The 15,757-nt window shown below is 45.3% G+C and overlaps 1 protein-coding gene across 4 annotated transcripts in view; it reads right to left on the bottom strand.

Moving 5' to 3' along the window:
• Window positions 1-13,196, bottom strand: part of WIPF1 (WAS/WASL interacting protein family member 1) — a 60,492-nt gene extending 47,296 nt beyond the window's left edge. Inside the window, exon 1 of one of the 4 annotated variants that reach the window (XM_083468919.1) lies at window positions 12,385-13,196. The gene's annotated coding sequence lies outside the window, so the exon portion shown is untranslated. Of the gene's footprint in view, window positions 1-4,039; window positions 4,062-4,137; window positions 4,401-12,384 lie in introns of those variants that run through there. The other 3 variants (XM_083468924.1, XM_083468920.1, XM_083468923.1) reach the window with 3 other exon arrangements.
• Between the last annotated feature and the right edge of the window lie 2,561 nt (window positions 13,197-15,757).

The following is a 15,757-nucleotide window of genomic DNA, read 5'->3' as shown; positions in this document are numbered from 1 at the left end:
GCTTCTAAGAAAAGCAATCCCTCCTCTTCACTTGGTGTCGGGTCATAGAGATGCTTTTAACAGACTGACACAAAAAGGTTCTGGGAATCTGCACTGATTCTATTTAGAGACCAGCTGTTGTTGCACAAGTGCTCATGTGACTCTGCCCAATAATAAGTGAGGCTTGACGCTGCCAGCATTGTACACAGGAGGAAGGGAATTGTTGAGGGACTCTTACTGCCTTTGCACCCCTCTTACGGTACAGTCAAACCTCAGTTGTCGAATGCAATCCATTCTGGAAGACTGTTTGATTTCCAAAATATTTGACGACCGAAAACTGAAGCCTCAATAAAATAGGGAAACTCAAAATGGGAGCCACGTAACACGTTTGACTGCTCAAAAACCGGAGCAGTTACTTCCAGGTTTTCGGCATTCAGTAGCCAAAAAGTTCAAAAACGGAGCCATTTGAGAACCGAAGTTTGACTGTACCCCTAATCTGCACAATAGCACATGCTATCTCCAGTGACCAGAATCCCAAACCTAGGAGTCTGCCTTTGTTAAGAAAGGAGGGTGTTTGTCCGTGGAAAGCAAGTTCAGACCCTAGTCCAAGACAAGCAGGCCATTGCCCAGCTAATAAATCACGTTGTACACTGACCAAAGAACATTTCAAATAAAAATCAACATGTCTGGAACCACAGGAGCAGCAAAAGACAAAAAGACAAAAACAAGAACCTCAACCACTCAAAACATATGCCTAAATTTTAATCACAGGAGAGGAACTTGTCGGTTAGTGAGAACTTCCCGTTTTAGAAGCCACATAACTGCAGCTCAGAGTTTGCAGTTTTCTTTCCTCATGAGAGTTAAAAGGAAAGATCAGCTGAATTTAGAGATGATGGAAGCTAAAAAAGAAAAAGTATGGCTGAAGCACTAGCCAGCTTCTTCAAAAGCTACAAGGAGGAAAAACAGAAGGTTGCTCAGATTTTCTTAGGTCTCCTGGTTCGCTAATTTGTGGGGACAGCTATGCTTTTCCTCCCACAGTGACTAAGTATGCTGCAATTGAGGAGCAGAGGGGATTTCCACGGACAAATCAACTTTGCATAAAACTATCGGCAAGCCACGTTTTGTAACCAGCTGTTTTCATTCTCCTTTATGTTTAACTGACACGAGTTGTTTAAACTGTTACCCCCCCCCCATTTATACCCTGATTGAGAACAGAACAGCAACTCTGAGGTTTTAACTGAAGCAAATCAGAAAGAAAGTTGAGAGCAAGACTGAGCCATTTTTAAAACAACCAGAACTAAATTTAGAAAACAGTGCTCTCATTTTATGAGTAAATTTTACTTTGGAACTGCACTTCCCCCAAAATCAGCTAGGGGTGTGAATGACAGGAGATCCCCCAAAACAGCACACAGTGGGAGGAGAGGGGAGATCATTCTGTTAGGCAAGCAGAAAACGCTTGCAAGTGAGGAATGATTGTAATTGTGTGACATTTACATGGCATAGTAAATTGGGTTATTTTGAATAACATCAAAGCTAGCTACGACATGTGGGCATTACCTGGAAAGATTTAGATCTATTTTTTTAAAGGAAATTCGCATGGACGGTTTCCCTTGATAGACTGATAAAGGGTGAATTCAGAAGTAATGTCAAGCCATAGTTTGGTGTTACAGGAGCCTCAGAACCACACGTGCCCTCCCTCTTTAAAGCATAAGGCAAGCCAGAGTTTCTTGTGTATCAGAGTGCTGGTGCCCTCTGCCTGATGGTTCCTACTTTGCTCTTCCCTTGGTGCAAAATGGATAAACAGGAAGCCTTGGCTTTGCATTATGTCCAAACCAGGGATCTGTTGCTCCCTAACAAGCCATGATCGCTGGTCAACAACAATCATGGCTTGTTAAGTTGCCTGAATTGCTGGCGCTGGAAGCCAACAAGCCATGATCCCTGGTTTGGACAGAACACAAAGCCAAGTTTCTCCCTTCAGCCTGCCTGGTTTGTTTATGCTGCTTACAACAAGGAGGGAGCAATTGGAAAGTAAGCACGGATATGCTGCTGCTCCTTCTTGTCAACCGCAATGAGACAGAAAATCTGGCTGACTGGTGTGTGAGAACGCAGTCACTATAACCATGGCCTGTTGATAAGCTTTTGCCATTTTGAGGGCAAATGCAAACCATGGTTGCCAGTTCAGATGCAACAGAAACCTACAGAAGGGAAGGATTTAGAGCCAATGAGAGGAAGAAGACCCTTAGACTCCTGCATGCAACACAAAATCATGGTTTACTGTTACATCTGAACTGGGCTTTGGGATACTGGAAAAGCACAATACTCCTAGTAGGAGAATTATGGGAGTTGAAGTCCCAAAAACCATGGGGAACACTATGATGGCTACCCTTGCTGCAGGCAATACTAGGTCAATAACAACTGGGGAATCTCTCGATCAACCTCATGGGTGTTTTAAACCAGGAAACATGAACAAATGTGACCAACAGCTTTCAAATTGTGTATTGCATATTTTTATCTCCAAGATGTAGATTGGATTAGTGCCCTTGTGCAATTCCATATCATTGGTGTGACTTCAAGGGGAATATTTGGGGTAAGCTGCTCTTTCCTCCTTTTTTGCAATACACATGTAGTCTGGCATGATATCCAGGCTCATCTTCCATGCCAAGTTAACCAGACAATTGGGCCTTATGCAATGCACACAGCTGTCAGTGAGCATCATTCGCGCATACAACCCTCCCTACAGTCTATCACTACAATGTGTTTTCTGATGCTTGCAGCAGTTGTGGCTTTCATTGTTCCATCCGATCTCTAGGATTTAAAGGATTGTGCTGCTTCCTGCTCACAGCAACTGTTTTATGCTCTTCTCTTAGGCCTCATTATCTTAATAGTGTCCATAGGTGTGTGTGTGTGTGTGTGTGTGTGTGTGTGTGTGTGTGTGTGTGTGTTTTAACCTGTCTTAACTGCATTATATTTTTGTAAGCCACCCTGGAAACTTGGTTGAAGGGGCAGGGTAAAAATATACAAAATAAATTACAACAACTTTTGTCCGCTTTCTGATTTTTTCATATCAGCTTGTATAAAAATAAAAGTAACCTTCATCGTAGTAGGATAAGGATAAAATGATGTCAAGTTTGAGACCCTTGGGTCCTTCTTCTGAAACACAAGTAGATTCTACAGCTGCTAGAAATTAGCAGATGATTTTACCTAACTGAGTGCCAAGTTAGCTGTCTAATAAATCCTTTTTTAAAAATTGAAACTGCATTTCAGAATCCAAAAAAAAGCAACTATATTTTAAAAAGGGCAACACTAAACTGCACCACAAGGTCAGTTTTTTGCTGTCCTAGCACTGCTTTTCCTACATAGAAGATATTCACAACATTTCCTGGAATGGTATGGACCATGCTAGTCCTACTCAGAGTAGAGCTACTGAAGTTAACACACATGACTAACTTAGGTTCATTAATTTCAGTGGGTATACTCTGGGTAGGACTTTCTTAACTGAATAAAACCCTGAATCTGGAATTTGAACCCCAGGACCGGTCCTACCCTTATGCAGTGAGGCAACAGAAAGATCTCAGGTAGAAGATAGAGTTCCCTTATATTGAAATCAAATTCACCTTCTAGAATTGGGAAAGACTTGCTACAGAAACCGCCAAATACAAAACACACACATTAAAATGGGCAGTATTATCCAGTGTAAGAGATACAACCTGATTACAATGTCCATCTCTATATCAGCGTAGACACCATGATGTTCTCCAAAGGCCGGTTCTAGAGGTTTCTTCAAAGGTGAAATCCAGTGGTGTGCATCTTCAGTGAAATGCTCTCCTGCTCTTCCTGCAGCCCCCTCCCAAATCTGGGATACACTCAGAGCATATTTGGGGAGGCACAGGGGACTGCAGGTGGGGAGGAGGGGGAGGAGGGGGAGGGAAGGAAGATCTGCTTGCACAACACTGGATATCACCCTTAGTCTCCACTTCTTACCCAACATAGGTGAAGCCATTTCCCCCCTCACTTCAATTAAAGCATTTTCTATAGACGCCCCCCAGAAGGGTGACCATACCCGAAGCAGAGTCATCATGATTCTTAACACACACACACACACACACACACACACCCCACCGCCCAAGCAAGAGCCAACACACTTCAAAAACGTCTTACCAGACACCAGCTCCTTCCTTCATCAATGCCCCCTTATGGTGACATCGAAGGAGATTGCTTCACTCCACTGCAAGGCAGAGCAGGAATCCAGAGAGGTCTCATGAAGCCGGTGAGAGGCAATTTCTGAAAAACCTCTGTGTGGTTTCCTCTAAGGGAACTATAGCTCATTAGCTTCCTTATAAGCATCAAAAGTTCCTTACTAAGGCAGCTTCCTGTTTGCAATCCTGTTTGCTTTTAATGCATCTCTGCAGCGGCTAAAGTTCTAAAACTTTTACAGAGGTTTCCATTATTTAATTATCCAACCCATAGCACAAGGCCGCTGTGATCCAAACACTTATTTCATTGTTTAATTTCCTGGAAGAAGCACCCTGACATAAAGCTGTTAGCACTATTCTCCCAGTTCCATTCAGAAACCAAACAATATCTTGTTGATTCCTTGCTGCACAGTCGGTAAACCCCTTGTGCCACATCCAGCACAATGCATACCAATGTCGCAGTCATACATAAGAGGGTGACTTCATGAGCGCCAGCATCAGAAACACAGCCTGCTGTCCTTCTTTAGTAGCATTGCATGCCAATAACTCCAAGGGCCTGGGCAGATGTCATGCTAACTGTCTTTTAAGTGGCGATAAAGAGGCCAGAAGCAGGTTACATGCTCGCCATCGACCTGAACCATGGTGGAGAATTACATCGATTATCTGCGTTAATGCCAACATATCTAATGCGAACCAGGATTCCCTATGAAGGAACAGAGAAGAAGTAGCTTCAAGAACTACCGTATTTTTTGCTCTATAAGACTCACTTTTCCCCTCCTAAAAAGTAAGGGGAAACGTGTGTGTGCGTCTTATGGAGCAAATGCAGGCTGCGCAGCTATCCCAGAAGCCAGAACAGCAAGAGGGATTGCTGCTTTCACTGTGCAGCTGTTCTGGCTTCTGAGATTCAGAATATTTTTGTTCTTGTTTTCCTCCTCCAAAAACTAGGTGCGTCTTGTGGTCTGGTGCGTCTTATAGAGTGAAAAATACGGTAGCTTGTCTCCCTTCAGACAGTCACTACTTTTGGGTGGGATTCAGTCACATACTGCCGAATTCAGGTTGCACACTTAAAGCTGCTTTGGAGCTCTTGTGCAACAAACCCACTGTCCCTCACCATTTTTTGCAGTAAGGAAAGTGATGGGGAATTGCACTGGGAAGAGAAGGATAACCTTTGCATGTAGGATAACCTTTGAAGGAACCACTGGAACCAGCCATGATTACTATTCATGTAGATCAAGGTACCCAATGTGGTACCCTCAGCAAACCTACGCCAACATATCTAACTTCCCGGTAAGAGGGACTCCTGTTTAGCATAAAGTGGGATTAACATATTTGCTAATGCAATGCTTAAGGCTGGTAGAAGGGAAGTTAATGGAAATTCCATACATGACTGAAATTCATCTATCCTCCCAAGTTCTATTAGGAATTCTACCCAGACTTTAATGCTTTAACTATTGTCTTTTCACGTTCATAGTCTGTGGGACACCATGGAGGGCACAAATCATCACTCTACCATTGTACAGTGGTGCCCCGCAAGACGAATGCCTCGCAAGACGGAAAACCCGCGAGACGAAAGGGTTTTCCGTTTTTGAGCTGCTTCGCAAGACGATTTTCCCTATGGGCTTGCTTTGCAAGACGAAAACGTCTTGCGAGTGTTCCGATTTTTTTCCGCTCCCCCCTTTTTCTAAGCCGCTAAACCGCTAATAGCCTTTTAGCCGCTAATCCGCTAAGCCTTTAATAGCCGCTAAACCGCTAATAGCGCTAAGCCGCTAATAGGGTTGCTTCGCAAGACGAAAAAACCGCTAGACGAAGAGACTCGTGGAATGGATTAATTTCGTCTTGCGAGGCACCACTGTACCCGATTGATAGTGGCAGCACATACATTCCCTAAATAAAAACAACGAACAACCGCAACATTTATTTAAGCCCCCAATTAAATTGCTGGGTCTCCAAGCAACCTACGGGAAAACAGTTTAGTGCAACACTGCAAGATTCTTCTGTCCTTGCGAGAAAAGAAAAGAAGAACCACAAAATCTTATTGCGCCATTTCTGTGCAACAGTTATGTGCTACAGAAAAACCTTTAGCAATTTAATTCTTCGTATTTTACTCTCCAGCAAGAACCATTCCAACATTCATGGAGAAAACTTATGAAAGGAGAAATTAAACAGAGAGGAAATACTAAAGCCTGAGAAAGTAAATATTTCCATTTAAAATGCTTATTTCTGCATGCATGGATAAGTCCCATTTGTTTCAGCTGGAGAGGTGACACACTCTGCCATCAGTGTCAATAGAACTTTGGGTGGATCAGACATCTAGCATCTCATTGTGTCACATGACAAATTTAAATCATGAGCAAGATGTAGTTATCTCACAGTTATAAACAACTAGGCAGAAGAATTTTATTGTGCCCTACAGGGCTAGTCAGTGCTGTCATTAAGCTCTTAATTGGAAATACCCAATTTACTTCCTACTTCCTTGAAAATGAAAACGAAACCCAGATAAGCATTATCAAGAAACTAGAAAAGAGAATATGAAGATAATTAAAAGTGAAATCACTCCTCCTTGCCCCGGAGCACCTAGTCACAAACACTGTTTTTGTGTGTATGCTGTGCCTGATATATACGTATATTTGCAGTTTTCACTTTGCAAACATAGGCTGATTATCCAGATTTAGTCATACTCGGAGTAAGCCCATTGATTTCAAGAGGCCTACTCCAAGTATGAGTAAAATTGGGTACTGCTAACAAATGGCTCCTCTCCCCCAATACTTTCATGTTCTTTAATCATGGGTTCCTTTTGGGAAATGCCTGGGGGTGGGGAAATGATAATTGATTCCAGAGAAGTTTTATCACCATCTCAAAACCGATGAGATTCAATCGAACAATAAGAAATGACTAGCAAAAAACCGACTGCTGTTCCTTACAATTCCCCAGCGATGGCATTCCTCACAGCTGCTGCTACAACAGAAAAACCAACATAAGACTGGCAAGGGAGTGGGGTGGAAAGAGCAACATATAGATTTGTAAAATAAGTTAGGGTTGCCATACATCCAGAATTTCCCGGACATCGCCGGGATTCGGCTGCCGGAAACAGTGTCTGGGTGGAAATTGCTAAAAACATTCAGGAAAATCCAGCTGTATGGCAACACATGTGGTCGGTGTCATTTTGGGTGATGTTCCTTAAAAATAGCTCAAAAACTTTGTTTTTTGAGATTTTGCCAAAAAAAAGTTCAACATCTCTTGTGTCCAGATTTTGAGTTTTTGAAACATGGCAACCCTAAATAAGTGAATGCATGCAGGGAATGTACATCACACATCTGCACGGTGTAAATGCCTACATTTGCTTCCAGTGCAATTCAGGCTTCTTATTTAACCTTTGGAAGATAGATATGCACGCTGTAAAATGTGCCTCAGAGCAACAATAAATCCTTTAACTAAGATCCTGCCATGCTTCATATTATCCGCTGCAACTCTTTTGACTGTACAATTCACATTTTGCATGAAGGTAACTGCCAAACAGGCACGTAAGTTGACAAGCAACGAGGAACAGTACTTGCAGTCTCTGCCATCGGATATTTTTAATCTTAGGATAGGTTGCTCAGAGTGGCAAACAAACTGTACAACTTTGAACTCAAGAGTTAAAATGATGTCAGAGGTCATCTTGTCCAGGCTGCTGCTGATACAGGAAACTCACTACTATTGCATCATTATTAGATATGGGCTTGTTTGTTTTTAACTGAACTTTTTTAGTAAAATAAAATGGGTCCTTAAATGTTTTCAAGATATATTCTCAAAGCAGAATTCTCAGCAGTTCCATCCAACGTGACCAATGCTCAGGGATGATGGGAATTGTAAGTTCAGCCAGAGACATCGGTTCCTCAGACCTGGTTGTAACAAAAGAGAATTCTGTGCCATTTCCCTGCAGCTGAAAAGCAACCCCTCCTTGAGAGAAAAGAAACGGGTAACAAACAATACGCTCCTATAAACACGAGAGTTTGCGAATCATGCAAAAATCAAGTACAGTGGTGCCCCGCAAGACGAATGCCTCGCAAGACGGAAAACTCGCTAGACGAAAGGGTTTTCCGTTTTTGAGCTGCTTCGCAAGACGAATTTCCCTATGGGCTTGCTTCGCAAGACGAAAACGTCTTGCAAGTTTGTTTCCTTTTTCTTAACACCATTAATACAGTTGCGACTTGACTTCGAGGAGCAACTCATAGAACGCAGTGTACATAGTAGCCTTTTTTGAGGTTTTTAAAGACTTTGGTGATTTTTGAAGCTTTTCCAAAACTTCTTTTGCAGCCATTTGGTAAGTTAAGCTTTTAAAACTTTTTTTTGGGGGGGGGGGTTTGGATTTTGGGTTGGGGTGTTTGGAATTCAAGGACTTGGTGTTGGGAAGGGGTTTGCAAGAATCTGGAAGCTTATGTGGTTTTTTTCTGCATTTTTATGATTTTCTGTGACCATTGGGCCACTCTGCTGTTTTTTTAAAAAAAATTCTGGATTTGAATTTCTGTGTGCTGGGTGGCTGGGGGAACAGTTGGGGAGGGGTTTGCAAGAATCTGGAAGCTTGTGTGTTTTTTCTGCATTTTTATGATTTTCTGTGACCATTGGGCCACTCTGCTGTTTTTTTAAAAAAATTCTGGATTTGAATTTCTGTGTGCTGGGTGGCTGGGGAATACTCTGCTGTTTTTTTAAAAAAATTCTGGATTTGAATTTCTGTGTGCTGGGTGGCTGGGGAATACTCTGCTGTTTTTTTAAAAAAATTATGGGTTTGAATTTTGAAATGCTCTTTACAGTATGTGTGACTTTAAAGACCACTTAATAAACTCTTGTTGTACCAAATTTGGCTTTGCTTGGACTTTTTTTGACCATAGGAACGCATTAATTGATTTTCAATGCATTCCTATGGGAAACCGTGCTTCGCAAGACGAAAAATTCGCTAGACGAAAAAATTCGCGGAACGAATTAATTTCGTCTTGCGAGGCACCACTGTAATTTAAAGGTAAAGGTACCCCTGCCCGTACGGGCCAGTCTTGCCAGACTCTAGGGTTGTGCGCCCATCTCACTCAAGAGGCCGTGGGCCAGCGCTGTCCGAAGACACTTCCGGGTCACGTGGCCAGCGTGACATCGCTGCTCTGGCGAACCAGAGCCGCACACGGAAACGCCGTTTACCTTCCTGCTGGTAAGCGGTCCCTATTTATCTACTTGCACCCGGAGGTGCTTTCGAACTGCTAGGTTGGCAGGCGCTGGGACCGAACGACGGGAGCGCACCCCGCCGCGGGGATTCAAACCGCCGACCTTTCGATCGGCAAGCCCTAGGCGCTGAGGCTTTTACCCACAGCGCCACCTGCGTCCCTCAGCAACTCAATAAAGATGTAACTTAGGGTCCTGACTTTTTTATTAAAAAAATCCTCATCCCTGGGTCCCCCTCGTTCAGCTCCGGCCCAAGACATTTCGCCGCTTGAGGCAAAACAAAAAATGGTGCCCCTCACTGCTTTCCCCTCAGCTGCCTGGGGTGACTGGAGAAGGCCTGGGAAATATCCAAGGCAGTGAGGGGGGGAAAGGAGGCCAGAGAGGAGCAGGAGGCAGCAAGTTTCTTGAGGGCTTGGATCTGCTGCTCCTCCCAGCTGCACTCAGCCTGCTGCCTGAGGCGACTGCCTCACCACGGTTAATGGCTGGGCCGGGCCAGGCCTGCCCTTAGTCCCTATACTGTACCTCTGCCCTGTCTTTTCAGTAGTTATTCATACCACCTCTCTTCCAAGGGAAGAGTTAGACCAGATGTTGGACTACAAATCCCATCATCCTTAACCTTCAGCCATGCTGGCTGGGGCTGATGGGAGTTGGAGGGCAACATCGTCTTGAGGGCGCCATGTTAGCTGCCCCCCCCCAGGTTATGGCCAACCATAGCTGTACATGCTTAGTACTGAAGTGAAGTAAATTCACAGTCTGAACAGTCTTATGGTTTGCCATCCAAAGAGGTGGGGAAATGCAGGTTACTTCAGAATATGGCCAATTCAGGCCCTGTTGCTGCGTCTGAGGAGATTCCTACTCATTCTGCTGAGTGAGGCCCAAATCACCACACAATCACCACTCCAAACAGGCACTAAAACCAGCAGCCGCAAAAAGGAAGAGGGTGGAATCCAGACGGCAACTGGGAAACAGAGCAAGGGGAAGTTGCAACACGACTTGCGAATAACCGAGGATCTCTTCTCGATTAATTACATCGTATTTCCCTCTCCCTTTCGCCCAATTTATTCTTCTCAAACTCTTGTCATTTCAATCTGACTCCTTTCCACCGTACAGAGAACACAATTCTTCAGCGTTCCTGTGCTACATCGTTTTAGACATAATGCTCCTTGTCTTGAGAGCTAACGGTAAACCTTTGCACACTATTCCAGAAGCAGGACTCTGCTCATCTCTTGAGCATTTGTAAGGATGCAGGAACCGCAACAGTCAGCTGAAGGCTTGCTGACCCATTTCATTTGAGAATACTTCCCGATCTGTTTTCAAAAGCGGGTGGAGTGGGAACAGCAAAAGCGACTGGGGATCTTGTCACATAAATCACACAAAACACAGAAAAACAGAGTATTTGTACGCATGCCAGGGAAGAGGAGGGAAATGTTGAACTTTAAATTTATACATAAAGGAAATTGAAAGCCGTTCAATAGCCATTTGGCTCTGAAGCAGTTGCTAACATTAGCTCATGATAGGCACAGGAAGGAGGTAATAGCCAGCATCACATACTTGAGCAGAGCACTGTGGGAATTTTATAAGCACCTCTTCTCTTCCGTCTTTCTTTAAAAAAAAAACCCACCAAACCCCCCCCCCCCACCAAAATTCAAGAGATTCAAATGACTTGTTCTAAACAGAGAAAATCAAATCAAGCATGAGGAAGTTGAAACCAGAGACAGTGATGCTCTTTTATAGCAAGCTGGCAAAGTTGCTTGCAGAAGCCATTTCCAAGTGGTTTGCAGCTCACTCTAAGGCGCAGCTGAGGAGATATGGAAGTTTGATTTGATTCACGCCTGCTTAGAAACAGAGAACTGTAGACTTGCAAGGGACCCCAAGGGTCATCTAATCCAGCCCCCTGAAAGGCAGGAATCCTGCTCACAGCCATCCCTGGAAGTTCTAGCTGGGGGGGAGGGCATTCTCTCTCACACACACCCTCTCTCTCACACACATTAAAACATCACTTGATATGACACTTATCAAACACGAATGCAGAAATCAGCTGTAGTTAAAGCACTCTCAAAACCCTTTTCCAAAACAGAGCCAGGGAGTGGAGGGGGTAGCCAGGGTTGGGGGTTTTTTGCCCCAAGTGAAGTCTCCAGAGGGGTGGACTGAGGTTCGCAACATATGCAAATGTGCATGTGTGTGTGTGTGCCAAACTAGGTCTTTGCCCCAGGGGAAATAAAGCCTAGTTTCATCCCTGTCCAGACACCCACAGCTGCTTTAGGTGAAAAGCGAAACAGGGACTCTCAAGCAGACACACAAAGCAGAGCGTCAATGGAACATCAGCATGAGCCTCTGGATCGTTCCCCGGTCGTGGGTTCAAATCCCACTTTGGAAAATTAAGATTCCAGCACTGCAGGGGGCTGGACTAGATGAACCTCGTGGGTCCCTTCCGATTCTATGGCTAGAGGGGTTTTGATTCCATTTAATTAAAAAAAAAAGGCAAGGGTTAACGCGGGTTCTGAAACTGGGTCTACTTTATGAGCCACATCTGCTTACCGACGCCCCTCCTCCGCTCCCGGCGCCCGGGGGACGTTTCTAACTTAGGCAGGGGCTGCGGAGGGAGCGGCGGCCTGTGGGTCGCCCCGCCGGAGACTTTCGCCCCTCTTCTACACCCCGCTTGCCAAAAAGCAAACAAACCACAAACCCTGCTCTGCTAAGCGGCGGCTCCTTGGCCAGATGAGCTCTGCAGCAACCCCGGCTCGCCTGGAGCAACAGGGGCGAGGACCGGGAGGTCGGCCCGGGAACTGCAGCAGAAATTTGGGGAGGGGGGTGGCAGAGGGAGTACCCCAGACTGGAGGCACCTCTCCCTTCTGCTGGTTTAGTTTTTGTTCTTGGGGTGGGGAGATGGGAGGAGCCGCCTCCCCAGCAAAAGTAACTGACCGATGCTCACATCCACACAAGTCAACACCCCTCCAAAAAACAATCATAATCATCACCGTTATTGTTAATTGTCTTTTTAAAGAAAAGTGTGAAGGATACCAACCTAAACTTCTACTCGCGCTTTCCTCTCCCCCGGAGCCATTCAGAGGTTGCCAATTGCCCAGAGCCCCTCCAAAAGAGAGAGAGAGGGGCGGGAAAAAAGCCCCTCCCCTGATCCAGATGTTTATGGAAAGGCAGCGGCGCGAGCGGAGGGGGAGGCGAAGAGGAGGAGGAAGAGGAAGAAGAAGGCGGCGAGACAGATCCAGAGAGCAGCCCCGCCGCCCAGAAGCCGCTCCCCCCTCCGAGATCCGTCCTCCTCCTCCTCCCCGGGTAGAGCAGATCTGGGGTCAACCCAGGAAAAGAGAAACGGGGGCGGGGCAAGGGGGGAAGGATCTGCTCCCCCCCCCCTTGCGGAGATCTGCTGAGATCCTGTGCAAACTGCGGACTCTTACATCCGCGGGTGGTGGCTGGGTGAACTTAAGGCTCGCCGTTGCGCAGGCGGGACCTTTCAGCCTGGGGTGGGGGGCAACCTATTTTTAGAGCCCTCCAGCAGGATCTCGTGTGGTTTTTTTGTACGCAAAGCAGGAGGAGGGGGAAAAGAAGGGGTCCTTCTGGGCTTGTCCTGTATTAGAGACTCCCATGCACTCCCTAGACACGCACACCGCCTCTTCTCAATTGCACTATGAATTGTTTACTTTTACGCATGGGTTCAACTCCCAGCAATGGTTCCCCCCCACCAGTGAGCATGCGCGCGACCTGCAGGCATGCCCAGTATCCACCAGAAGCGCCCCCTGCCCGAAGCTGCTGCCCTTAGCCTGCCCTTTACACGCAGCGCCGAGACAGGCAGATCTCTCTCAGTCCGGATAGTGGAGGTGCAAAGGGCAGGCCAGGCCAGGCCCGAAGGACAAAAAAAAAAGGCAGCAGCAAAATGTGCTGTCTTGCTGATCTAGAATGCAAAGAGGATTTATCAAAGGGTAGTTGGGAAACAAGTCCCGCCCGGTGCTGTTAGGCGTGACAACCAAATATTTTTATTTTCCGAATGTGATTTAAACGGGCTGTCGCTGCCTGCGTGCTGCTGGGCAAGAGACTAGTTAAAACAAGATGAACATGGAATTACGTCTTCAGCAAGCCCCCTCTGATCAGATCTGCCAAGACGTTCAGATGCATTTAATGTCATAAAATCATTATTTTATTTATTGAATTTATATACCGCCCTATACCCCGGGGGTCTCAGGGTGGTTCAAAGAATAAAATCAAGATATATAAAAAAATAGGATTCAGGGCCGTCTTTACCTGGGGGTGCAATGCGGCAAATTCTGGGGGGCGCCAAATGTATACCTACTGTCCCTCTCGATTGGTGGCAGTGAAAAGCAATGGAGCGAAAGTCCCTGCCCCCCTCTTCCATCACTCGGTTACTCTGTAGCATCAAATATTTTTAAATTTTTAATTAATTTATTTTATTTCTATACTGCCCAATACCCGAAGTTCTCATTTTATTTTATTTCTATACCGCCCCCCCAAAAAAAGTTCAACAACTCTGGCTTCCCCCCTCCCAAAAAAAACTCAGTAAAAGTTAACTTGTGGGCAGCTAAACTAAATTTGGGGGCCCTGGGTGGATTTTGGCACCCCAGCAGCGCATATGCTAAAGATGGCCCAGATAGGATTCAAATTCTTTCTCAGCTATTTCATCCTAACAAAATGCACATTTGTTTGTCGCTTTATATCAGATCTATCCAAATAGATAACTTCTATCAATAGTGCTGCGTTATTTTCCTTGGGCAGAGACCTGGTGACTAGAACAGCTGCATAGCCTGCAGGAATTTAACTGGCATGGAGATGATGCAATAGTAGGAAGTATCACCTGCAGGAGTGTTGAATTCTCCCCAACCAAACCACCTTGCAGCTGCTAAAGGCTCGGGATCTCTGCCAGGGGGGGAAATAAAGGGTGGCAGTGGTTTCGGACCAGCTGTTCTCTGAATCTGACAAAGGGGCTGGTCATTTCTAGGGAAAGTTTGTTCTCATTATTTCTGGTCAAGTCTTTCAGCTAGAGTTCCTCCCCCACCCCAACATATCACACCCTTGTGGTCCACATTAGCTAATCTGAGTGGACATGTTGCCCAGGATATGAATTTAAATATAAACAATTTCATACCCTAGGCAAAATGTCCACTCCAGGCGGCTTACAATACCTCAAACAAAGATCAGTAACAACACAATCAAACCATGAAGCAAAAATAAGGTCAGTTTAAAAAACACACAACCCAATATGCTAGAGCCAAACAATAAGCAGAAGAGCACAATCAAAACCAAGCAGAGGAAAAATAACTTTTTTAAAAAATGCCCACCAAAAATAACAACAAAATCCTGGTAGTTCCCTCACTGCGAGAATTGAGGTTACAAGGAACCAGGCAGAGGGCCTTCTCGGTAGTGGCACCCGCCTCGTGGAACGCCCTCCCATCAGATGTCAAGGAAATAAACAACTGTCTTACTTTTAGGAGACATCTGAAGGCAGCCCTGTTTAGGGAAGTTTTTAATGTTTGATGTTTTTAATATTCTGTTGGGAGCTGCCCAGAGTGGCTGGGGATGATAATAATGATGATGATGATGATATCCCTCCCATCTAGCTGGGATGCCCCAGCCACTCCGGGTGGCCTTCCAACACATATAAAAACATTTTAAAGAAAACACATCAAACATTAAAAACTTCTCTAAACAGGGCTGCTTTCAGATGCCTTCTAAAAGTTGTGTAGTTCTTTATCTCCTCGACATCTGATGGGGAGGCGTTCCACAGATGGGGCGCCACTGCCGATACAACCACAGTAGTGGCATATCAATAATGACTATGGTTTGGATTATACGCCGTCCTATAGGAAATTGTTAGGGAGAGAGTTCTGCCTTTGAACACCATGACAGCCTTGGCATCTCCTCCGATTCGTATGGTTCTCTGAATTTGCCAAGGCCTCAATTTCTATGTTTCATGTATCCATCAAGTCTATGAGCAGATACACAGTGTACATGCTGTATCCCCCCCCTGGCAATACACCTTGTGCCCCTCCATTTGTAGACTGGAATCTGGATTTTAAAGCCATTGACTTAGAAGTACATTGTATTTCTTTCAGGGCAGTTTGACTCGTGCGAAGGTGCTTTGTCCCTACGTACCCACAATATCCAAACGAGGTGCTTTGCTTTGAAACGCTCCCACCAGTGTCCATTGACCTCCCAAGAGTTTATTGTCCTTGCCTTGCCTCTAATGGCCTCGATTACATCTATCTGGGGAAGTGGGGGGGGGGGAACAGTGGTGCTCTGGGGACACAGATGCCACAGGCAAAGGGGCAGGCAGAAGAAAAAGAGCCCCATTAAACAGTAGGGGAGAGAGGCTGCTGCCAACTCTGCTTTCTCAAGTTGCAGGATGTGCAGAGGTGTGGAAAGGTCAATTA

The sequence above is a fragment of the Podarcis liolepis genome (assembly GCF_965112155.1).
Source record: "Podarcis liolepis genome assembly, chromosome: 1".
Taxonomy (NCBI): domain Eukaryota; kingdom Metazoa; phylum Chordata; class Lepidosauria; order Squamata; family Lacertidae; genus Podarcis; species Podarcis liolepis.
Note: the sequence above shows the minus strand (reverse complement) of the source record. Positions and strands in the feature narration are given on the sequence as shown.